General features: G+C 38.9%; 1 long non-coding RNA gene across 1 annotated transcript in view; it reads right to left on the bottom strand.

Annotated features, from left to right (window-relative positions):
- LOC135311506 (uncharacterized) overlaps nucleotides 1–25,964 on the bottom strand; it is a 29,662-nt gene extending 3,698 nt beyond the window's left edge. The window contains exons 1-2 of the long non-coding RNA XR_010371124.1: nucleotides 25,202–25,964; nucleotides 20,944–21,074 (exon numbers count right to left, since the gene is read on the bottom strand). This is a non-coding gene — a long non-coding RNA (uncharacterized LOC135311506). The remainder of the gene's footprint in view (nucleotides 1–20,943; nucleotides 21,075–25,201) is intronic.
- Between the last annotated feature and the right edge of the window lie 123 nt (nucleotides 25,965–26,087).

Genomic DNA, 26,087 nt, shown 5'->3' with positions numbered 1-26,087 from the left:
TGCCAACCCTAAGAACATGAAGAACTGGTAATAATTATTGTTTTCACTGCTGGATAGCAGACAACAACTGCAACATCAAGAAATATCACGCTTTCAGAACATATTTTTTAGAAAATGATTTACTTCCTTTAGCTTAAGTAATAAATTCCAGTTATCTGACAACATATTTGAATTGTGTTTTCATTATATGCATGTATATTTTGCAATGGATTACAATTGTTAATTAAGGCCCCATGTGGTTATCAGAATAGAGTAATTAGTAACTTCCAATAACAATTTTATTATAATGTTTGTGAAATAATATATTAAACAATTTTAGAACAAAATAAAACAAATTGAAATGTTGAATGTCTTGAAGATCACACCATTTGAGCCCAAACAAAATGTTTCTGTTATTCAGGTTTTTTTACTCCATTCTGTGTTTGACAAAGTATTGTTGGTAGATATATGTTCATATAATTTCAAAGCTGGAAAATATTTACTTGCTTGGATTTAAAATATCCCTTTATAGTATTTCTAATGCTCACGTAACCTGGCCTCCTCTGGACTAGTTTGTGAATTTTAATTTTGGGAAGAAGGGCAAAACAAGGTCCACAAAAAACTGTGATAAAGAAAAGAGGTGAAAGGGAAAGAAATGCAAATGGAAAGAGGCATCAGAGGGCAAATGTTTTTAGAAACAGAATAGGAGCAATACATCATCTGTTCACAATGTTAACAGTGAAAATTATTTCCAACTTTTGTGCAATGGTCTATCATTTGCATGAAACATAATACTCTATCTAAAAATCACTTAAGGCAGGTGTCTGCCTAACTTCTACTGGTGTTAACAGCTGTTGGGGTGGGAATAAGCAGAGTTTTATTGCTTGTCCACTTGCCTACAGGCAGCAGCTCTTTGCAACACATTCCCTTCATGAACCTTGTTGGCCAAAACCAGGGAATTTTAAGACCTGTTCACAAGAGGGAAGTCCCCTATCTCTAAAAAAGATAAAATGTTCTTGGCAAGATGACTCCAAAGGTTTTGCTGAGGCACTGAAAATTTTTGCTGGCCTGAAGGCTTTGCTCTGCCAACAAGCACAATTTATTCTGTCTTGTGAGGAACGCCACAGTGAGTATGCAGTACGCAGTGAAGTTTCTGCTAGGCAAGGTGAGAGTTCCTGTCTCCTAGAGCTTTGGGTTGTGATACAGGAACAATTTAGACTGCCAACAATATGTGTGTTAACGACTAGTCTTGCTTCCAAGATCTCAGCGGCAAATGACTCATCTCATGTATTACAGTACCTCCTAACCTCTTGATACTGGCTAGATGCTAAACAGACTAAAGACCTACTGGAGAAAAATGTTATTACAGAGCTCTGAATTATACCATATTCCAAATGCACCAAGGCTGAGAAGGCCGTGTAGGTGGAAGATGTCATTCCTACTATATGGATCTTCATTACTGAAATTCCCACACTAGCTCTTTTTGACTCCAAGTCTTTTGTTTACAAATGAAAAATGGGATCTCTAGTTTGATACTTAATTCTCACACCAAGTATTTTTTAATGTCTTTTGTTTACTTGTAGTTGATATGCAGGGGTTTTCTGGTCTAAGGGCCAAAAAACCAAGATATAAGCAAATAGTGACATAAGACCTAACCACTATTTGTGTTCATTTTTGGTGGCTCTCTCCTACATGTAACCAATATATATATGTTTATATTTTATTACAGTTTTAAATTATTTGGACCAGCAGCTAGAAAGCAAAGGAAGACAGTGATAATTTCTATCAGTGATTCTTTTGTCATCCCTTTGACTCCAGCACAAGGTCTGTGGTTTTCATTTATCTTCAACAATCTACTGATCAAATATTTATCGTCCTAGTTCTCGTACCCCAATGGGGGAATGCCACTGGTATTTCCATGAGAAATTCTACTTCTTCAAAAGGTATAGAAGACAAAAGTTTTAATTATCCCAATGATGGGATATATGATCTTAAACCTCCTGTTTTTTAACACTCTCTCCCCCACAATCTTTCAAAATACCTTTCCTCTCAGATGGTGTAAATTAATAATGTCACCAGATTAAACTCAGTGCAGCTGTCTTCAAACTAATTTAAATCTGAATGTTGGTGTTTTGATTTCACCACTGTAGAAGGTTTACCTGTGTGCCTTTATGTCTACTGGTTATGAGTTAATCTATTGTAAGGCATCACCTCCTTCAGACCCAGTCTCACTTACTCAGCAAGAATTCTTGTGGTTTTCATATGAGCAGAAGCTTTGGAGGAGACACTATCTAATACTGGCAAAAAAACTTAGAAGTAAAGGGATAAAAATGAACCAGATGCAAAAGATTTTGTCTGACAAGTCTCCTAAGACTCCATGTCATCTGCTTCTCAGGAAAAGGAATCCTACAATATGTGTATGTCTTAGAATAGAGGAATATTTTCAGAAGTTTTGAAGATTTCAATACAAACTAAAATTTCAGACTTAGAGTTCCTTGTATGGAGACATTATTTCTCTGTTTCTACTGTTTCTGCTGAAGTAATTTTACCTGACACCTACTGGGGTTGTAATTGCCTTTTGAGGGAGCTGCTTCATGAGGAAATTTTATTCCCTGATAGACTATTACAGCTAGTTCTTACTTCTTTTTTTTTCACTCCCATCGGATTTAGCTCCTAGTTTATTACCCTCTAAGACAATGATACCGCACTTGACACAAGTATGTTTCATTCTCTGTCTACACTACAGTCATCCATGTCATCCATTTTTTCTCATATCAAGATCCTCCATTGAACTTGTGATCCCTCCCAATGCCCTGTAGTTCATTACATTTATTCCAAGGTCATCAATGGAATATCAATAAATTCCTATCAATGATAATCCTGGATCTTAATAATTTTTCTTCTAACACAAAACTTTTTCTCTAAGGAAACGAACCCTTGTTTTTATTCACGGTATTTTCAGATGTTATCAGACAATGATCCAAATTGCTGTAGAGATTTTCTTGAGGAAAAAATCCCTCTTCAGATGTGCAAACAGGTGGCAGCTTTAAATGATTGAATCAACTTCTGTTTGTTCTAAGTCAGATTCCCAGACTTAACACAGGCTAACTTTAGGAAAAAAGTGAGCACATACTTAAATCAAACTTTTGCTTCAGAAGAGCTTGGAGTAAATTCAAAAGGTGAGTACTGAGCAGGAGTTCTACATTCACATACAACAGCTGCAGCACAACACAGCACAGTGCTTGAAGTACTGAAGAGCAGGGGGGAACGGGGCACTGGCTTCCCTACCCAGTTTACATTAAAATCCCATTAGATAAAAACACTTGTGGTGACAGCAAGAATATGTACCAGAATGCAAAACTGTCTCTTCTCTACTCAGTGCAGCAATTTATGAAATAGGTTTTACTCCAAATCTCCCGCTTCGTAGCAATTGCTTTAACCACCAGTCTACTGTGTGAAAGGCAGATTCCTAAATGAGGTCCATCCTCATCCAGGCAGCTAATTGTGTCTTAGAGTTAGGTTCTCAGATTGGAAGGGAAAGGGTGTTTAGACACCTATTTTTATCATTTCTAGTTGACCAAACCTGAAATCACCCTGCTCAGTACTCCAACATTTGTATATTCTGTTCTTAGGTGCCTAATTCAGCAAAATTCAGTTCCTGAGATACAGCAAATAACCTACAATAGCACACAAGCTTTCCTTTGGAGCTGGTCCTTAGGCTACAACTACTGCTTTAGGTATCTACATCTGAAGGTTTTGTACCAGTGACATTTGCAAATCTCTGATATCACTTAGGAGGTGACTAACATTTCCACTGGTAATATCCCCACTGTAACTAAGCTATTGCCAGAGGCCATGCATATTAACACCTAACTTCTGACAGCATTAAACTGGTAAGTGTCTAGATCATTAGATTCAAAATTCATAAAATAGACATTATTCAGTGTACTCCATAGCAAAGCCTGAAACACATTCTGAGTATTTCAGCTATATACTGGAATATCTACAAGAGTTTTGGCAGGATCCCAAGTCAGCCAAATCTTTGAGGTGGACCAGTCTAGATCTTTTCCCTAGAGTGACCTCTCTAAAGGAGACTGAAACTAGAAAATCCAGGCTTTAACAGTCTTTCAACTAGGATAGCTGATTTTTTTTAGACAGAAAAGCCAAAGTGACTAGGACAGTCACTAAATAAACATTAATTAATTTATAAACCATTTTCCCCCACCCATGTTTCTCCATGATCTTAAAGGTAGGTCCTTGATTCTACACTTTATTTTAGTCAACCTCGCAGCTTCCCAGCTGGAACAAATGGCACAGTCCTCTGCAGTTAGCAGGGACCTTGCTTCTGTCACCCCTGAAGCCTCTAACAAGGCTTTAAGTTTGCCCAAGACCTACAGGATCCCAATTCACTGCTGCACCTGTCACTGCCTCCTACTCTTCTCACCCCTGGCATTCCCCAGAACTTCCTATCTCTGTGCTTGCTCAGATGTTCTTTATAAAAGGTCCAAACACCCCTACAGAAGGAATTCACATGGCCCACTCCTTCTGAAGGAATATAAACATTATTTTCAACAGTGAATTACAAGAAATTAAAAAAAAAAAGTTCTCTGAAGGATTTACAGTTGTGAACCTTACCCTAAGAAAGTTACCTTTACATCAGGCATGCAAACACCTAGGTCATCCCATTTATTCATGGCACTCTTATTCACCATCTCCTTGTTCAGAGTGCTGGCATTTTTGTATCCCAGGCCTATCAGCCCAACACACCCTTACACTGCAGAGCAAGGATAGCATCTAATTCTGCAACACCGCAGCAGCAGTCAAGGGTTGTGATATTCCTTTGTAACACTGCTGCTCTTTTAACAATGACGCCCAGAAGCCTAGAGTGCCTAAAGGAAAATTGACATCATGGCTACAGAAATTGTTTGAGACACAAATTAAGCAAACCTCCAATTTGAACCTATGTTCAAACTGGTTTAGTTATTTTGTTTGTTTGTTTGTTTGTTTGCTTCAAATTTAGTACTGCCAATAACATTTACAGGATGAGTTTCATAAAGGGAATTTGAAGCCATTGATTTCATATGGGTATTATTGGATCTCATAGGAGCAATGAAGCAAAAAAAAAAAAGAAAAGATTCCATGCAGAAATGTTTATCCATTGGTATTCATCTCTTAAAGCTTTCTGTACTCTGTGATAACGTGACCTTTGGATTTTCTATTGACCACCAGACTTGCATTCAATATAATACTGTATTTAAATATTAATGTATTAAAGCATATACGAACCATATGTTACCTTTTTTGTTACATTTCTACCTTAACTTATACTAGAGGGTTTAGATTTGAAAAACAATGTTAAATATGTCCTTGAAAACTTGTAACTAAATCTTTGTAAATATTACAAAAACAATAATTCTGCATCAGTATGGCGAACAAGTAGCAAAGTGCCTGAAGAATATAAATTGAATGTTCTCTAGAAGAATTGGTAAAGGTTAAAATTCATCATTTTAACTGATAGGCTTTCTTTGGGAAATAACTGATGCAGTGAATACAAAGTGTTATGATAATTTTGTGTTTCTCTTCAGGTTTTTTTTTTCCTTGAAAAACAATATCTCTTCAATAATAAAGCATACCTTTTCCCATTCATTCTAGAACGAAAGTTTCCTGTAATGCTTGGCTTCATGCACAGTTGATAGTTTTTTTCACTTTAAATGGAAACTTTTTATCTGAATGGAGTGAACACTTCTGTTCATGTCAGGAGAGGCTGCAATCCTATAGGAAATACACTGTGACATAGATCTTTTTAGGAAAAGATTTAACCCAGACATGGTATGAAGACTGGTTGCTAAATACCACATTTACTACCACAGTTTCCATAGCAATTTTCAGACAGAGGCAGGCAGGAGGCTAAACTGGAAAAATAGGCATTAATACAATTTATGCTAGAAATAACAGCAGTATTTAGAAGCACCTGTTTGTCCCAGGCACTGCACCAATGATGGTAACAGGTATCTTTTCTTTCCAAAGTCTTACTGTCTAATAAGTGAAGTAGAAAGATACTGCCATCTTTCTATAGTTAGGAAATTGAATTACAGAGAAATTGAATGACGCTTTTTCAGTCATATGTGAAGACTGTTACAGAAATGAACCCAGGTCTGTTGAGTTTCAGTTCAGGTTATAAACTGGACTTCAGATTTCCATCAAGTAACTTTGGTCCCTTTAACTATTATTCAAACTGCAGATTAACCTGCTGTGTTGAATGCCTGAAGAAGCTGACTTGCATGTAAATCAGATATCAATTAGTGAAGATTAACTAATTCCAAGTAATATTATTTCTTTCTAGCATGTCAATACTTCTGCCCACAAAAGACTCTCAGTACAATGTTCTTTGTTAATTTGGGGTGCGAAACAAGTTTTTAATTGCTTTGCTGATTTAAAGCTTAATAGTATGATTAGACCTTGGTAAAACAGAGGCATACAGGGTCCAGATTTCTTCTTAGCATTTCTGGAAATCTTACTATGTACAAACATTTCCAAAATTTCTCCATGAGATAATCACAGAATGGTAGAGGTTGGAAGGGACCTCTGGAGATCATCTTGTCCAACCCCCCTGCTTGAGCAGGCACACCCAGAGCAGCGGGAACAGGAACGCGTCCAGGTGGGTACTGAATGTCTCCAGGGAAGGAGACTCCACAACCTCCCTGGGCAGCCTGTGCCACTGCTCTGGCACCCTCACAGGAAAGAAGCTTTTTCTCATATTGAGGTGGAACTTCCTGTGTTCCAACTTGAGCCCACTGGCCCTTGTCCTGTCATTGGGCACTATTGAAAAGAGTCCAGTCCTATCCTCTTGACACCCTCCCTTTAGATATTTGTAGGTATTGATGAAATCCCCCCTCAGTCTTCTCTTCTCCAGGCTGAACAAACGCGGGTCTATCAGCCTTTCCTCATAAGGGAGAGGTTCCTGTCCCCTTATTGTCTTGGTAGCTCTCCGCTGGACTTGCTCAAACAGTTCCCTGTCTTTCTTAAACTGGGGAGCCCAAAAGTGGATAGAGTTTTCCTTCTGACTATTCTACTCTATTTTTAATTGACAATAAACTAAATTAATCTTCCCCAGGTTGAGTCTCTTTTGTCTGTGATGCTTATTGGTGAGTGATGTCCTTACCTTCATCTTGACCCATGAGCTTTTTCTTCTTAATTTCTCCCCTGTCCTACTAAGGAGGGGAAATGGGATAGCTCCAGTCCCCTGATCATCTTGGTAGTTCTCCACTGGACTTGCTCGAGCAGTTTCATGTTCTTCTTAAACTAAGAGGACCAAAACCAGATACAGTACTCAGATGTGGTCTCACTAGGGCAGAGTAGAGGGGGAGGATAATCTCCCTTGACCTGCTGGCCACAATCCTTTGAATGCAGCCCATGATACCATTGGCCTTCTTGGCCACAAGGGCACAGTGCTCGCTCATGGTCAGCTTGTTGTCCACCAGCACTCCTGGGCCCTTCCCAACAGAGCTGCTTTCCAGTAGTTCAGCCCCCAGCCTTTACTGGTGCATGGGGTTGTTCCTTCCCAACTGCAGGACCTTGCACTTGCTCTTGCTGAATTTCATGAGGTTCTCCTTGGCCCAGCTCTCCAGCCTGTACAGGTCTCGCTGGATTGCAGCACAGCCTTCTGGTGTATCAGCGACTCCTCCCAGCTCAGTATCATCAGCAAACTTGCTGAGGTTACACTCTGTCCCTTTGTCCAAATCATTGATGAATATATTGAACAGGGCTGGACCCAGTACAGACCCCTGGGGAACACCACTAATTATGGGCCTCTGACCAGGCTCTGCCCCATTGATCACGATCTGTTGTTCAGCCAGTCTTCAATCCACCTCACTGTCCCCTCATCTAACCCACAGTTCCTTAGCCTGTCTATAACCATTGCTCTCTCTAAGTGTCAGGCCTCCCATGATGCCCAGGAACAAGCTCTGTGGCAGGCAGACCCAGTAGCTTGGCATAAGCTAAGAAAACAGCTGCAGGTACATGTACCGAAGCCCCATGTTCAGAAACTGCACTATAGCGCTGCAGGTTAGGGGTGATTTTTGCTTTCTTAATTCACCTTCAGACAGGCATATCCCCCTGCTCAAATCTCTCTAAACATTCACCATAAAAGGTACAATGACTCTGAGTGTGTGTTTTTGTGAAGTTCACCCCTAATCTTTACATGAGCTAAGAATTATTCCTGCTCCCTTTATATCTTTCTCTTTTTTTATTTTTTCCTTTTCTTTCTGCAGGCTATTCAGATAAGGATTTTCATTGTCACTGTTCCCACTTTACTCTGAATAAGTGGAGTGTATGAAAAAGCAAAACTCACAAAAGAATGACTCGCAAACACTGATGCCACCATTGGACTTGAATTTAAAGCTATCTCACAAGGACACTGTTAACATTTATCCTCCTCTCTGTAGGCCAACAAATTAAAATATTACTTGAAGTCTCGGATCAGTTTCTGCTACAGTGTTTCATTTTGATTGATGTCCTCTATTAATATCAGTGATGCTAGTTAGCTTTAAGACACCCCAAAGGGTAGTCAACTAGTTAAAACTCCAAATCTACCTCATGCCAGCTGTTTAGCCCCTTGAAAGTTTTGCTGAGCATTGACAGAAGACCTTATCAATCATAACAATTAAATGCTTTCAGACTGTCCCTTCTAAGGGGAGTCAGTTGAAGTACCATCTGCTATTTTGCTTTTAAAACTCACTGGTCTCCTCTCTAAGGCAGCCGTTTCACTTTTGAAATTCTGTTTCTTTTGCAGGAGAGTGATGGGATGATGAAGAAAACTTTTTGTTTTAATAATCAGCAGTTTCTACGATGTGACATAATTTTTGCAGTGCTCAGGGCCTTTTACGAATCAAAAGGAATCCAACTAAAACAGTAATTAATGTCAAATGACTAGTCACATATGGCCCTATTTAATTAAAAAGTTCTAATCTTTGATTAAACCTCACACGTTCTTGTGACTGCAAATTGTTGTCTGAAAAGAGAAAGTAATTGGGTACATAATCTATTGTGTCTTCTAACTGACACCTGCTAATTGTCCCAGCAGCAAATGGCAACAATTTAATTTATAAAGTTAAAAAGTGTATCTTAAATATTCAAACCATTTTTTTTCTGTATAATATATTCCTTCACTACACTTGGAAGATCTCTTCCTGAATTTATCCCTCTAAGAATTTTCTGCTCTCTAAGAATATTATGCCATTGTTTTTCAACAACATGCTTTCCTATAGTAAACACAAAACATATGATTTACTGGTCCATTCTTTTAATGTGCAGTTAATGTTTTAAATGCCACGGTGCATCTCTTCTTTTTTTTTTTTTTTTTTTTAGATATGGGCTAATCTGCACAGCAGCCATTGCAAATGGGTTTCTATACCCATAGCTTACCTGAAGAAAACCAGGAGGAATGAGCCACAGAAATTACCTCCACAGGAATTCTAATTCAGAATTTCAGCTGGGGAAAAACTGGCAGCTATAACCACCTTCAGCACCCCCCCCCGCCCCGTTCCTCATCCTCTTGGGATTTCAGCTTCAGCACTAGCAGTACAAAGATGACTGTTAAGGCAACAGTGCCTCAGAGGAAAGAATATCCTTTACCACCCTTTTTTTGTTGTTGTTTTACTCATCAGTGCACAGTCTAACTCTGTGATTTAGCAAAAATTATAGTCACTATTATGTCTGTGCTTACTGCTGAGGTGCTCTTGCTTCCTAGGCTTATGGCAAATCTACCAGCTAGATTTTTTTTTTCCTGTCTTCTATAACATGATCATTTGTTGTTTGCAGCTTTTCTGAACTAGAATTGTGACACTCCAAATATATTTATATTCCCAGCTGAAATTCCCAACAAGTATTTTGTCTGCTTTATGTCTTATTTTACCAATATTTTAAAATGTCCATTGGCACGTTAAATGAAGCATTCTCAGGGAAGAATACCACCACTGCCTTTTGACAGCATATGTTTCAAAGCCACACATACCAAACTGGTAGGTGAAGTGTGTCTGCAAATATTTTTTTGTTTATGATGGCTTCAGATACAGCTGAGCCCTTAAACCTGCAGCCAGAATTACCTGCTTGGGCACAGTCATTTTCAACTTTCTTGCAACCCAAACACATCTGGACCCAGCTGAATATCCAGAACTGGTATGCTGTCACTATAAATGGACTGTTGCTTCACAGTGGTGGTTGTGAAGGTGTGCATGTGGGATGGCCCAGGGGCATCTTATAACCAAGGTCTACAGAGAATTCTAAGTCCACTGAACAATGTCTATCGTTTTTCATCTGTAAATGTACAAAGAAAGGAAAGAACTGCTTTCACTGTTTTACAGACAGAAAAACTGTAGCAGAGCAAACAGAAATAACCTATCCAAGATCACAGGGCACATCAGTGGTAGAGCCAGCAAAATAAACCTGTGTCACCTGATTTCCATATTGCTGTTCTACAGTCAAAATATAAAAATAGCTATCTATCAACGCGTGAGAATGTGTAGAGACAGATAAAGATATAGAAGATCCAGATAGCTTTGTAATTTTTACTACAGCAAGTTGGCTGCAGCATGCCAATAGAATAGTAAATAAACACAGCAGAAGCCTTGAATACATTTTTTTTCACACAATCATTGACTTTCAAATGTCCAAATTTGGGCTTCTTGGCCAAATCATATCTTTTCTCCATCTACAGTATCTTCAGCTATTCATCTTTTTTTCCTCCCTGCTTCATGCCTTCATTATCTCTCACCTGCTGTGACCTCTTAGCCACTGTAACCTTCTTCCCTCTAATCTCCCTCCTCCAGTCCATTCCAAACACTGCGGCCAAGGTTATCTTTCTTGTTCACCACTATGATCATGTCAAATCATGTCTCAGTCCCTCAGGTGGTTTTCTGTCTCATCACACTACAAGGTCAAATTTCTCCTCTGCAATTTCAAGGCTTTGCAAGAGTCTGCCTTAGCCTACAACTGGACTGAGTCCTTACTCTTTCCTGGCTCAGATACAGTCCTGCCTACTGTCTGTATCCATATCTCATGCATGACTTCCTATTCCCATTCCCTAGTTCAGTGCCTAAAATATCTTCTTTGCTCTACCATGCCAACCCGCCTCGCTTTCCTCTTTCAGGTCTCTTTATGCATTCTGTGCAAATTTGGTTATGAGTGCTTTGGGGCAAGCGTATTATTTTTGAAAATACAAGGCATGTGTGAAGTTGCAGTTATAACAATGATGTTGAAGAAATAATACTTATGAAATTTACTTTGTTGTCTCGCACCACACTGTAAATAAACGTACAAAGTAGCATTTAAATATATGCAGACTAAGTAAACAATAGAAATGTCTCCAATTCTTTTCCTCCAGATTATTCTCTCTTCCTCCAGATTTATACTCAGGCAAAGGAAAAGGAATAGTTGTTACTATGTGTGAGCGAGAAATACTTGACAAATTTGATTCCCTCACCAGATTGCCTTTCCTTTGAAGGCTGACCACAACCAGCTGATACAGATTTAAACCACAGCTTGGACTTTATCATGGGCTAAAGCATACTTTTGATTCTCATTAAGACGAGACCCCTGACAGCATGCTACGGGCTCTGTGACTCTCTTAAAGGAGGCTTGAGCCATAGTTAATTCTTAAACAAATATGCTGCCTTTCAACCAAACAGTTCCTACTGCAAAAAGGCAGGTACACCTAAATCTGTAAAACAAAAAAGAAGAAACTGGATCATGGAAACAAATCATAGTCAACACTCACATCAATTAGAAGTGTTGGGAAAAAGTTTATGGCAACAGTTTGATCCCTCTTTTCTCAAAAAAAAAAAAAAAGCTACAGACACAACAAAACCTTTTATTCCCAGGAGTTCCATCAGGGAAGGGGCATTTCAGCTTGTTTATCACACAAATCTTTCCCATAATTCAGCTATTAGGCAATGAGATTCTGTAATATATTGTCGGTTAAATTAATGCCTGTAAATCTTTACCGCTGCTGATATTACAATACCAGAAACATCTGAGGGCAACTGCTTTTGGCTTTATTTGCAGAAGCAGAGGGAAATGGAAGCAAAATCTTAGAGCAGCAAATCAGTAACTCTTTCTAAAGCAAATGTATGTGAGCCATTCCTTTTAGCTTAACTATGAAAAGAACTAACAGAAGAAATAATTAAAAAAAAAAAAAACCTGGCCACACAAGGTTTGCATCTTGATAATTAACTTGATTAATTAGCTGTATGCATCTTAAACTGTAACAAGTAAATGAGTTAAGTAAGAAAAAGAAATCCACTAAAAATTTCTGTATCTGACGCTACTGTGGGAAACCAGTCCTCCTCCCCAGTTTATCAAAGTAATTGAACCAGCACAGAGATAAAAATGTGTCATCATAAAGTGATATAGAAATTAATCTGCTTGAGAGCTCAACATGTTATGCTGATCACTAGCTGCCTAAATTCAAACATGCGTTCACATTATTTGTGACATATACTACACATATCTGGAGAGGTAGACTATAATGCATGCCAACTCTTCACCTATCTACTCTAACAATGTTGATACAAAATTTGCTTATTATTTTTTCTTTGAAATACAACAACAATGCTAGAAACATTGACATCTACAACCAAAACACATCTTTTTAACTGCTAAATTCGATCACACCTGTTAATATCAGGTGTGTTTGCACTGGTCCTAGTAAAAATGGACCAAAGACTCTATTCTCCACTTTGTGGTGTTAGTGAGTCAGTGTTGATAATGAGTAAGTCTAAATATTTTGATTGAAAATATCTTATTTGAGGAAAAAAAATCAAAATATCTTTTTCAGCATATCCCTGGACCAAATTAGAGCAGTATTTCAGTCTGGCAGCCTACTATATTTACATACTTAATTTAAAATAATTTACATTACCTTTTACTGGGATAGTTTTACTTTGGCTGGTATGGTAGAAATCTTATAAATTATTGATTGCAAACACAATTGTTGTTTACGTATATTAAGACAAAACCCCTTATTTTCAGTATCACAATGTGTACTTTTGCTGCCATGGTAATCAATTGCAAAATTCTATCTGATTTCAGAAGGATGAAGATAATTCCCCATGTTTAAGTCTGGCTATCTGTCTTCTAGACTTTCCTTTCTAATGAATTGAGCACATTTATTCAATGTAAATTACTCAAAGTTGGTTTTTATGACTGCAAATAAACAATGTATAATTGGAAGTGAATTCTCATTTATGCTTTTGCAAAAATGTTGTAAGGACAGAAGCAATGATGTAAAGAGATTCTAATAATTTTACTTAAAAAAAAAAAAAAGATAGATAGAAAAGAGATATATGCCTTTGTTTAGGACCTTCCAATAGTCATATCACTGGTTTTTAGCTCATGGGTCTCAGTGTCCTTGTTGTTGTGGAACACAGCACCTTTGCAATTAACATTCCAATTTTGTCCCTGTGTGATTTTCAGCGCTGTGGAATTTAGAAAGGATGACAAGACCTCAATACTTTTTTATTCTGCAAGTCAATATTCCAACTAATTGTCCTGATACATTAGAAATTTTAGCTGCATTACTGTTAGTCTTGACACCTGCTATTTATCCCACAGAAGGGAAAAAGCACATGTTTTTATAAGCTTTTTCCTCCTAATTAATTGCATAGATATGCTCAATACTAGAAAAGGCTTGTTAAACCCAACAAGAATTTGCTTCTCTGTTCAGTAGGGTAGGAGTTAGGCCTTGGTTACACTATAGCAGACTATGTTTTAATAATTTTAAACTCATGCCAGTCGTACACCACAGAAAGTCCTCCAAAGTATTAGTAATTCCCTAACTCTGTTTATTAAACATCTCTGTTCTCTTTATGTGATCAGGTGTGAACATTAACTACTGTCATTTTTCTTCTTGGTCCACTGACTGGAAAGAGAACATGTGTATTCGAAACTGCCAGAGAGCATCCACAGCTTCAGCTCTAAATGAGCATACTGAAAAAGAAAACTTCACCAAACAGAATAAAGATATTAAATATTAATCTGCAAATTAACTTTGTTTCTTAAGAGAGGCCATGTAATTTGTGCAGGTGGACATCTAGTGATGTATTGCTTAGGTCTGCCAGCTGTAACTTATTTTAAACTCTTTGAGCTAGACAGCATAGACAACAATTTGGTCTCTTCGAGTTCTTTCAAATCCTCCTGTGAATCTACTCTGTATTTTTTACAATTTTTCTTTTATGTCCTTACTGTATGATAAGTGGCTTTTCAGAGGTTTGGGCCCAATTCCCAGGGTACTGCGGCCAGTTGTTTGAGACAGTTGTTGTTTACTACAAGACAATAATGGCTCCTGTTTGTGAACTCTTTCCCATAGTCTGTAAATGAAAGAGGTTGCTACGTGAAACACTTAGGAATAGTTACAAGCTAAAATTTAGAATTTTCCTCACTCGTTTGTTAAAAAATAAACAAAAATCTGAAAGATTCAAAGTTCATTAGTTATTTTAAATGTGTTTATAACTTCAGTTGCTTGGGGGACTCCTATGAATTTTGCATCACATGGGACAAATGATAACAAGATGATCATGTAGGTGAAAGCTCTAAACCTGGCTGTGCTTTGATGAGCCTTTAGTAGGAAAACTCAACAAGCAGTTACTTGGTAAAGTTCTGCAAGAGGGCAGAACCAGGATTACAGCCATAATACTGCGAAGACAATTTACATCTGCTGAAGAAGTGAAAGCTATAGTAACATGACCATAGCCTTTAAAGATCAGAGGCAATGATCAGGAATGACACTTTCTCTTAGAGAAGAAAATAGCAAAGCAATTTAAAATGCACTTCTTCGGCAGTTTTCTACATTATTATGTCTTATAATAAGAGCTCAGTAATGTCTAAATTCATACATTTTGGTGACCTAATCTATTTCATACAACTTAGGTCCCTGACACCACCTATTAGCAGTGATTTTACCTTTCTTTTGGTCATATGTGGTCTTCTCTTCTCCTGTATAGAGGTTTTTGATAGACATCCACCACTGTATCATGAGAACATCTAATATTAACATATCAAGCACTACAAGTTAATCTATTTTAATTTTGTTCTGCCATCCTTGCTTCAAAAAGTGTGAGGTGTTTTGTCTTAATAAATTAAAATTACCTACATATAAATTTTGCTACATATTTCTGTTAAAACAAGATAAGTAAAGAGAAAAGCCTTGTACCCGAAGCAGAAACTTGCTGAGGTATAAAATGGTCATTGTTTATTGTGGGATTTCATCCCACTGTACCAGAACTGTCCACCAAAGGTGTCAGGTCCTTCTCCAGATAAACTATATTTGTGGCAGACTGCTCCACTGGGACAAAAAAAGCAAAACACTCAACCACTCTTCATGAAGGACTCGATCTTTTCAATACCCTGAATCATTAAGCACCTTCAGATAAGCGAGAGATATTGAACTTGACTGATACACCCTGAGACAGGCTTCGTGCTCTCACACATCAGGTGGCAGCCAGCGTTATGGAGGAGTTGCACTGCAGCTCCCTGTCAGCTGGAGTTTCCCATGCAATGAGGGTGTGTGGCCTCGCCACTGCAGAAATGAGGATATAATTGATGTCAGGTCATCATTCACCATAACAAAACAGCATGTTCTAGTTCCCCAGAGGTGTTTGCATGCCCTTAATTTGGCATGGAAATTAAGTAGTTAATTACAAAGTAAATTTTACTTCTTCTGTAAAACTTTAAATAGCAATCCTCCAAAAAGCATTTAATGTAGGTTTAATAGGAGTTACTACACTTTAAATAGGAAGTAAAAAAAGGATAAAATTCAGTTATATAGCCCATACATCTGAATAAATATATTTAAAATAACTACCTTGTTTTAGTAATGTAACTGACTCATTAGATCCAAATTAAACACCTGTAGTGTAAACAAAATCTTAATTTAAAATATTACTCATCTTAATATAGTACACTCCCCCTTACACACTACAGTGGACACATTTAGTGGAACAGGCAAACGGCAGAAGTTAGAAGTTAGCCATTTAAATACTTAATGATTGTGCCCATTAAATAAAAATTGTCTGCAACTTATACTTTGTAGTGATTTATGTGCAAGTCAGATGTTATCTGTAGATGTATGTAAAGCTGTTAAGTGTGCTAACAATTTAAGATGTTATAATATAACAGAAAATTGTAGCAATTCATTTATGTTAATTTATTGACACTATAAATTCCTCAGGGCAGCAGCCATGAATACACTTTCCTGTATAAAACTAAAAACTATTTTGGTACTTAACAGATAAAACCTAATAATAGAAATACTAACTAGGATTTATATTTCCATGATTTTTTCCCCTGATTTTCTTTCTTTCTCTATATTTTGATATAGGTATTCCGACAATATGGGGGGTGTGTGTGTGTGTGTGTGTGTGTTAAGATTTTCAGAGTAATAAGTGATTTTATGTATTCATCAATAAGATACCTTAAAGGACCTAACTTCCAGGACACAGAAACTTTGCAATTTTACAAAATCAAGCCTCTTTAAAATGTCTTTCATAAAGACAGATAAATTCACTAAGCAATTTTTCTGGTCTCAAGGATACAGTATTTCATGTTTTAATTTTAGTATCTGTTTTTGTTTTTGCAACATGTTACAGGATTTTTTTAAATGTTAATTTTGCACCTTGGTTATTCCATTTGGTTCTGGGTTTTTTATAGCACTGGATTCTGACTAATCACTTATGACAAGACTGTAAGACAACAGTTTGCCTGCAGAAAGGGGGATGCATAGCAGCACCATCCCAGGAGCAAACAGAGAAGGGAATTATGGCTTTTAGAAACATCATTTCCTCTCTTGCTTGCCCCTGGCTCTAAGGGGGGCACAGACTCCTACTGCTCTGTGCTGGCAGCCAAATGTCAGGTCAGCTCATCTCAGATGGCCAATGTGTTGAGGAGATGAAGCCAAAGCCCTGCATGTCCCTGAGCACCGGCTGCCAGTGGCCCATCAGGACAGGGACCGGTGGCCGCACACAGGCTCCTGTCATCACTCTCCAGCTTTCGCTGTGACCTGCAGTCCCACTAGCCCATGCCAGGAAGCCAGCCCTCAAGTCTCCTTTATTTTCCTGCACACTGGGGTAAAAGCGTTTGACAACCCTCTTTGCCAATTACAACGTTACAAATACAAACCAGTACTGAGGCCTCAATTTGGTAGGCAAACAAAACAAAGCAGTGATCTGCTGCCCCGTTATCCAGGTGTAGCTGTACTGGGCACATCAGGCAAAGAACCTCATCTAGTAACTCCTGTGAGCACTTCCAAATTCATGGGAACCGGGGCCCTCCCCAAATCCTCACTTGCTATCAGAAAATGAAAGGGAGCTTCATACAAATAAATGGGTTGTGTTGCATCTACAGATGTGTCAAACTTTGAAAACCTCATGCTCTAGACAGCCTTGCTTTGCTGCTAATTGGTATGTTTTTCTTTAAAAAGTGAAGATTCTAACCTTTTACTTGACAGATATGTGGGTAAAATGCCACATAACATTTTGAAAGCTTATCTATAGTCTGCTGTTTACGAGTCTTGTTTATGTTGGAGCTCACACAGGAGTATACAAATGAAAAAGGTTAGCAGGAACAAAACGGAATGGTTGGTTTCAAATAGATGTGTAAAACAGTGAAGAAAGGTTTTCACCTACAGAAAGTCTAAAGATGTTGCTCCCTTTTAAAAGCAACCATACTAATGTGACACTTGACTTAACAGATATTTTATTATCATTATTTATTCCTAGTTGTGTCCCTGGACTTTTGGGGTGGAAAGCAGAGGCAGTTTCATTACCTGTTTTGGGGGTTTTTTTTTGCGTTTGTGTTTTTTTTTTTTTGTTCTTTCTTTCTAATCTTATGAAGTTGCAGCTAGGAGAGAGTAAATGGGATTCCATTTCTCTGTGAGATTTAGCAACAGAATTGTTTACAGTGTTGCAATCAGTCATGTTTAAAGTAAAACTACTAACTGCATAACTGAATAAGGGAATACTTTGGAAACAAAAGGGTTGCATAAGAGGCAAATTTAGCTTGTAGAATCTTTAGTATGCAACGTATAAGAATTTTCATAAACCCTAGGGAGAGTTTGCAATTTTGTCAGTGGGTGCAAAATGCTAACTTAGGAAAAACTAAAATGACAAAAATACGGAAATAACTGACAATGAAAAAGCTGCCTTAATTCCTTTTTTTTATTATTTTTTGGTTTTGTTTCCAGTAGGAACTTTATCTCCTGCAAATTTATACACACATATTATTTTGCTCTTATAGTTCAGGCTTATCCTCTTCAGAAAACAAAGCACTGCACTTGGAAATCAGAAGTTTCAGACTATGATATCTTCATCCTACCTGGGGAGTAAATGTAAGAATACTCCCCAGGGAAGTGGTTGACTCGGCCACATTGGACACCTTCAAGAGTCATCCGGACAGGGTGCTGGGCCGTCTTGTTTAGGCTCTGCTCTTCCTAGAAAAGTTGGACTAGATGATCCCTGAGGTCCCTTCCAGCCTGGGATTCTGTGATTCTCTAATACTGGCAGAGGTGAATTTATGTGACTCAGGAATACATAGTATTTTGCATCTAAATTATTTTGGAACTTTTCTCAATCCTCTGCTTCCTGCCACTACTTGGAGGTTGAAGCAGCAGCTCTGAACTTCCACAAAGACATTGGTCTTGCCTTCACAAGCAAATTGGTGGCCTGTCTGACTGATTTACAGCCTTCAACCTCTAAGTAGTGCTTTGAGAGGAAAAAGTGATGCACTGAACTCTACCACAATTCTTTGGCTACTGCCAGTAAACATTAACTCTGAAGCAATTGTAATACTGAAATACTAGAAGAGAGTGAACAGTAAAAACCTAGCATTACATAAGAAGCAATACCCTGATACTTAAAATCTGGGAAAATGTTTTGAATAAGTGACTCAAACCTCCTGCAGCTTGAAGGTGTGAAATGTGGGAAGCCTGCGATGTTCCAGTGAAAAAACTCATTGGCTCTGCTGTGTTAGCCAGAGATTCAACTTGACTCAACAACAATATCAGCTCGCTCTCAATAATACTGTAACTTAGAAGGAGCAGTCTTTTCCTTCTTAAAGGAAGTCCAGTGACACACTACATCGAGGTTTCAGTCAATTCCAAATTAGTTGTTATTATTATTATTAAATATTTTTTGTAATAATATTGTTAATATAATAACATTATTAGGGAAATTCCTGCATAAGAAACATGAGAAATATCCAGCAGCTTCCTCAGACTCTGTTGGGTCAGTAATCTTGTTTGCTTAGATTTTTTGTTTGGTTGTTTTTTAATGAAGAGAAGGAAAAGATTCGTTCCATATATAACCTCACTGAGCATAACCTTAAAGTCTACTTGGTAGAGCATCTTTCTTACAGTTCCATGCAGCACATGCTTTTGCCCTTAGACTGCTCTCATGAAATGCATTTGTCAAGACTTTCATCAGGGCCCAGACTGCATTCCCATTTTCTTTGACTTTCCTGACCTTTCATATCATCAGATATGGTCTTCTTGAAATGTTACTTTAATTTCAGCTTCTCCAACTTTGTCCTCTATCAGTACTCTACCAGTACCTCTATCTGCACAATGTATGTCCCTTAGCCAGACCTCTGAGCTCAATCTGCTTCTACCTTTTCCTTAAAGCAAGCACTACCAGTGCTCCCAGAAAAGTTTTAAACCCCAAAGATCAAATTTCACTGCAAAACAAAGATTCATAAAAACATCCAAAGTGAGACAGAATTGTAAAGGTGTAGATGAACACCCTGTGGTTCGTGCTGTTGTGACATGGCATGTGGTGTGCTTCTCCATGTACAGTCCAGCAGCTCCACAGGTTTGCAGAGGATGATGCACCGTCCAGTCCCCAAGGCCAAGAGAATATTTTCTTTCCTTCCCCTCTCAGACTTGAATAGCAGTTTTGTTCCCTGCTTTTCTCAGCACTTTCTGGACTTTCTGCTCACTCTTGTCTTTTATTTTTTTTTACTCCCTTCTCCTTTTTTACCCTGTGCTTCCATAAGTTTCTTCACTTGTGCAATCTCAGGGAAGGCACAATCTCCCACCTTTCCAGAATGCAGCCTCACCCAGAGGGGAGCAAGAAGACTAACATCTGTCCTGTCCTGCCATATAATCTTTAAAGGACATAGGAGACATTAACCTACAATGACTGCAGACAAACTAACCACCATCTACTAAACTACTTAATGAAATTTAATGGTTTATAAATGTCTAAACAAATATTTAAATCATTAAAATAATAAAGGATATATGTGCTCTAATCTGTAACAAACTTGCCACAAATAATTCACAAAACAGTTTTTCATCAGGAAATTACTTCATTACTCAGTGTAACAAAACATATTGCTGAACTCTATAGGTTTTAATGCAATTCACCATAAAAAAAAAAAATTGCCAGGCTTAAGAAAAATCCATAAAATATTTGCTTCAAAAAAGTTTCTAAATGCTTCAGAGCATATCCTTTATTTGAAAATGCAAATATTATCTATTCTATGTTACAAAATCTTGTGTCTATATTTACACAGTATATTCCTAACTCACTGGTAATATCAGTGCATGTATTACAACAACATGCCAAAGTCATGTCATATGATGATATTACTGTGGCATATTGTATCCTGAGGATTAACATCACATTATAATAAAAAGGCTAAAATGTGTTAATTTTTACTCATCTAGGGTGTTTTTTTTTTCAAGGAGGCTATGTAAGTAAACAAACAGTCCACCTCGGCGTTACATGAGTGTCTCTCTATTGCACCGTCATTCTGCCCAGTAACTTTGTGACCTACTGGCCAATTTTAGTCAAATTTGCCAGTGGGATAGACATTTCAAAGGTGATTATAGTTAGAATTTCATTCCAACTGGTGGGTATGTATATATGAGAGATAACTTGATACCCTAATTGAGAGAAGGAAAAGTAGCTGTTGTACCTTTCAAGGCAGCTGCTGCCTGGCCCAGCAGCATGGCCCTCTCAGCCAGCCACTCACATCTGCAGGGTACCATCACTGAAAACACAGGAGGAAGCTGGTAGTAGTGGCAGTGGGAAAATTAAAAGACACACCTGTAGGAAAACAGTTATCATTAGCTCAATTGCTCTTAAATAAATTGCTTTCTTTTTTTAAATCATTAAGAAAACTTCTACTTAGTCTGTTTGAAACACGCTGGGTTTGATCTCAAAGTGTGTCCTGTTTTCCCTGTAATAAAAAAAAAAAAGGAAAAGTTTCCGTATTCTGTGCTAAACAGTCATTAAATAACACACCTGAAAAGAGACATGAGAATCCAAGTCATAAGCCACTTATCTGTGGCCTAACAAGTCACCCTTTCTGTAAGCCTAATGAGTCTTTGTCTGTGTTTGTTTGTGTGTTTCCAAAATGACACAGGTACAAGTGTAAATGTAATACTTCCCAGGTAGATAGAAGACACGTAGGTGTCAACTGTTTCAGTGTCACTCTCAGGCTTATCTCCTACTTGCTAATTCCCTTTCCCTGAAGTCTTTTTAAATAGCCCTATGCTTGATTTCAGCACCCTCTTTCTGTTTCTCTCTCTTCTTGGCTCCTGCCCCTCCATTCATCCACTAAAAATGTTTGCAGATATTCACCATCTCTTGCCTTTACCTACTGCACTGTCATTTCCTCTTCCCTTCCTCAGCAACTGTCCTCTCTTCTGCGTGTCTTGCTGGTGTGCACTCACATGTAAATTGACATAAAACTGCTTACATACAAAGCAACAAAGGTAATTTTTCTGTTGCTACTTTGAAACAACACTCATAAAAAAAAAAAGAAGAAATCTATGTAAGTTATACTACTTTGCTATTATCGGATGAATCAAATCAGTGGAAAGGTTTCTATTGATTTAATTGAGTTTCTGGACAGTACTTTTTTTACATTTCTCTAGATGCTATACAATTCCTATTTTTAATAGGCATTTTAACTAATTTTCCTAGTCCTAAAAGTAAAGCTTGCCACACCGTAATTCCTTAATCACCCTTTCAGTCCTTTTAAAAGACAAACAGATTTTGTACCTTTTAATCCTCACACATAGTAACTGATCTTAATGGCTGCATATTTTAACAGTCCATTTACTTCATTTTCAGATTCTGTAAGAATGCTTGATGACTACCATTTAGTTAGATGCTTTTCGCTCTTTAAGAATCTCTCTGTTGACACCTCAGTACACACCCACATCTCATCTTTGTTACAAAAAAAAAAAGTTGACCTGAGGAAATGTCTTGATTTGCTATGAGTACTAGAGTACAGAAATTTAATTTCTCTGCAATACTTTTTCTTTTATAGCTGGCCAATTAAAAGGCCCACCAGTTCTGTCCTGGATTCTTCATATTGATAAAGTATATGTTTGGTTTTTGGCAGGTAATTCATTCTCTTATATATGGATTCTTTGTTCCTCAAATTCCCTCCTTGGCCTTTCTAATTTTACTTCTTTCTATTGTTTTCAAGATGATTGGATTTGGGCTTTCCTAATGACACATTTTAGGCTCAGATAACTTAAATATTGAACCTTGACATTTAACTATATTGATCTTTTCCTTGCCTTCCTATTTTCTTTTATTTGTTTAGGGATATTTGTTCTGAGACTTTTGTGCTATGCTTAAGTACCTTCCACGCTGAGACTAAAGATTTTCATTTCAACACTTCTGATTGAGGATATTTCTTATTTATTTCCTTTTTTTGAAAGTAGAAAGGTCTATCCATCTTTGCTGAAGACAGAGGAATGAACTACTCCATTTTGCTATGAAAATGTCCCCAAAAAAGTCTGAATACCGTTGTACCATGTTCACGATTAATCAACATTTCTTAAAAAGCTGGTTTTGAGATATGTCCTGTTACTATCTGTTATTTTAGTTGATGTCAGCCTATAGCTTCCAATAAACAAACATTTCAAGTATCAAAAAGAAGTTTTCCAAAGCATAATTTAACCCCTCCATATACAGGCTATTGTTAGGGCTGTTATGTCGGACTTTGCTCCATTGTTGAGCTTCTCCTATACAGTGTATTTAACGTCTTTTTCTTGATCTGTCAGATAGTGTGAGCCTTCTGTACGTGTGTTCCCATTACTAAGGATTTGCATTTTTTCTATGTATAAGTCTCTCCACAGTACAGCTTTCTCACCAAGCTGTTAATAAGCATTTTTTAATTTTGTTTTTATTTCGTTTCACTTTTTTCCCCAATAAATATATGCTATATACTCAAGACACAGTGACGTGGCACTGTGACAGCACATAGGTATTATTGGCACTCATTAGTATTACCTTCATACATTGTATTTCTGACTTTTCTATGTGAAAAATACAGAAATTTACTGATGAATATATAGAAAATTATGATGCCAGTCTAAGCTATCAAATATGTAGTGTGTGCTACAAATTTGACAGAAAAAGCATTTTAGATATACCGTAAAATCATCGAACAAATAAAATATTCATTACTTGCACAGGTGGATTAAAATCAATAAATGCCATTTTGTTGTTATAAACTGTCTGATGTAACAAACATCAGCCTGGCAGAGGCATATATTCATATGCAGGCATAATTTTTTATCTGGCTTTTTCCAGTTAGGCACCTCAGCCTCCGTTGGGTTTAAGAGTCACAATTTTTAAAGACGTCAAGATTATACGATTTCCAGTAAATTATTGGAAATTGCTAATAATCAGCCATACCTGAAAATAAGTACAAAGAAGTAGCTCTGATGAAGTTAACACTAAAAACCACAATGACTTGTAGGACAAGGGGTAACTTTCATTTCTGATAATCACCTGGTAGCCAGTCATAGGTTTGAGTATCTAGTGCTAGCAATTCGGATTTTATTTTTCCTCTAAGTATTCCATGCATGTCGTTGGTATCAATGGGATGTTGTAAGCTGCAAGATGTTTGATTAAAAAAAAGGCAGATTTTACAAGCCAAGACTCCACTTACTTGGTTAAAGGGTTATATCGTTTTCCCCTTAATTCAGAGTTCCGGGTACTTGTTTTACAAACTGCAGAGTGCCCTGAAATGTATTGACTTCATTGAGGAGTCAGAGTATTTATTGTGTAATGCTGAGTCATATAAAAAAAAGGAAAGTCATTCTCGAGGCTGGAGAAAAAAAATGATGGAGACACTAGCCTCCTCCTCCTCCAAAAAAAAGTCAAATTCATCTTGGGTTTGGTGGCTTCTTTTGAAAGAAGTAAATCATGAGAAACATTGTCAGAAACATATGACACAGTATACGCCGCTGTAGCCGTGAAATTATTGTTTTACCCCGCCGGTGGGCTCCTGCTCCCTCAGAAATGGAACCGGGGCTGCCGGGTGCGTGCCCTCTGCGGCGCACGCGTAGGCGGTACATACCCCGCATGCAGCGGCAGCTCTAGCACGCTAGAGGGAGCCATTACCTAATTACAATGACCCTTTTTTGTTGTTGTTGTTGTTCCTTCCCCCCGCCCCCCAATTTGCAGAAGTTGCATAGAAAAACTCTGGACGTCCTGAGACGTCCTGCAGATTTGGCACAGGCTACGGAATCGGGAAAGGAAAGCACAAGACTCAAGTTACAGTGAAACGAGGTCTCCTGAGAGCTCAGGGGCTTACTCTGCTGTTCGTTCCGTTTTTAAAATCGTGCTGCTTTTTACGGGGGACTTCTCTAAATAAGTGACTTGGCCGAATACGCCGAATTTCATCAGCCAATCTGAAGCCCTCGTTTAGAAAGCAAAGCCCTTTTTTGTAAACATATCCTTTATTTCATCTGTCTGTCGCTCTCACACAGAAAGTTGGCACGTCTGAGAGTAGTGATTTTACGCTGCCGCTAATGTATGTATTGTTTATTTATATACTGCATTTTAACACGGCATTAGTTTTATAATGGTTACTAGCAGACTCCTGCGTGGCGAACTATCGGTTTCGAAGCTACAGAGAGGTCTTCAGGACGGGAAGATGGGTCTAGGAAGAACACTTATTTGAATTTATAAATCTGTAATACTTTCTCCGAGTCAAATGATTATTTATGGACATAATAACTCAGAAAGGGCTGAAGGTTATCCTATTGAGCAAGGCGAATGAGCAGCTTCCTTAACTGAATCTTTTACGAGCCGCTCCTAAAATAATTGTCAGGAGCGTCTTATAATTGCTCCAGAGTTGATTTTCCCTTTTTTTTTTTTTTTTTTTTTTTCCTTTTTCCCCTTAAACGATTCATGCTACTTACACGCTCGTCACTCACAGCTCACAAATGGCAGCTTCGTTTCGGTACGCGCGGGTCGGGACCGGCGCTCCGGCAATCCGAGCGCTCACCTTTCCAGCCCCGGTCCTCCCCCCGCTCCCGCCGCCCCCGGCCGGGAGACTCCTGCCGCGGCGGGGGCGGGGGCCGGCGCCGCGCCGGGAGGGAAGGGGAGGGGAGGGGAGCGGATGGAAAAAAGGGGAGGGGAGGGGATGGAAAGGGAGGCGAGGCGAGGGCGCTGCCGCTGCCCCGATCCCCGCACCGCGGGGCTGCAGTCGGTACCCCCGCCCCGCGACCCGGCGGGCAGGGTGGGGGGCTGCTCCCCTGCTCCAGACCTGCACCTCGGGGAGGGTGAGACCTGCTCGGGGCCGGGACGGGGGTGGTGGGGGAGGTCACGATCTGCCCCCCGACACCTCCCACCCCCCCTTCACGCAACCGCGGGGTTGGGGGGGGTGTGTGCGCCGAACCCCCGGGGTGCTCAGGGACTGTGCAGCCGAGAAGAGTCTTCGCCCTCGCAGGCCTTCGGAGGGGTGCGGGGGTGTGGCGTCCCCCCCTCTTTCCCACCCGTCATCACGCAAGACTTGTTAATATGTCTTAAATAAATAATGCGGGGGAGGTGGAGGGGCGGATATAAATAAATAAATAAATAAATAACGCGGGGCCGGAGCCGGCCGGGGGCGCGGCGCTGCGGTGCGGTGCGGGGCTCGGAGTCACCGCAACCCGCCCGCCCGAGCCCTTCGCACGTCGCGCGTCTCCCACCGAACCGATCTAATCAATGACACCCAGCGCCCGCCGCGGCCCCGCCCCCCGCCCGCCCGCCTCCTCCCATTGGCGGGTGTGCGCCGGGGCCGGTCGCCGCCGCCGCCGCCGATTG

Source organism: Phalacrocorax carbo, chromosome 1 (genome assembly GCF_963921805.1).
Source record: "Phalacrocorax carbo chromosome 1, bPhaCar2.1, whole genome shotgun sequence".
Classification (NCBI taxonomy): Eukaryota; Metazoa; Chordata; class Aves; order Suliformes; family Phalacrocoracidae; genus Phalacrocorax; species Phalacrocorax carbo.
This window is presented reverse-complemented; position numbering and strand designations above follow the sequence as displayed.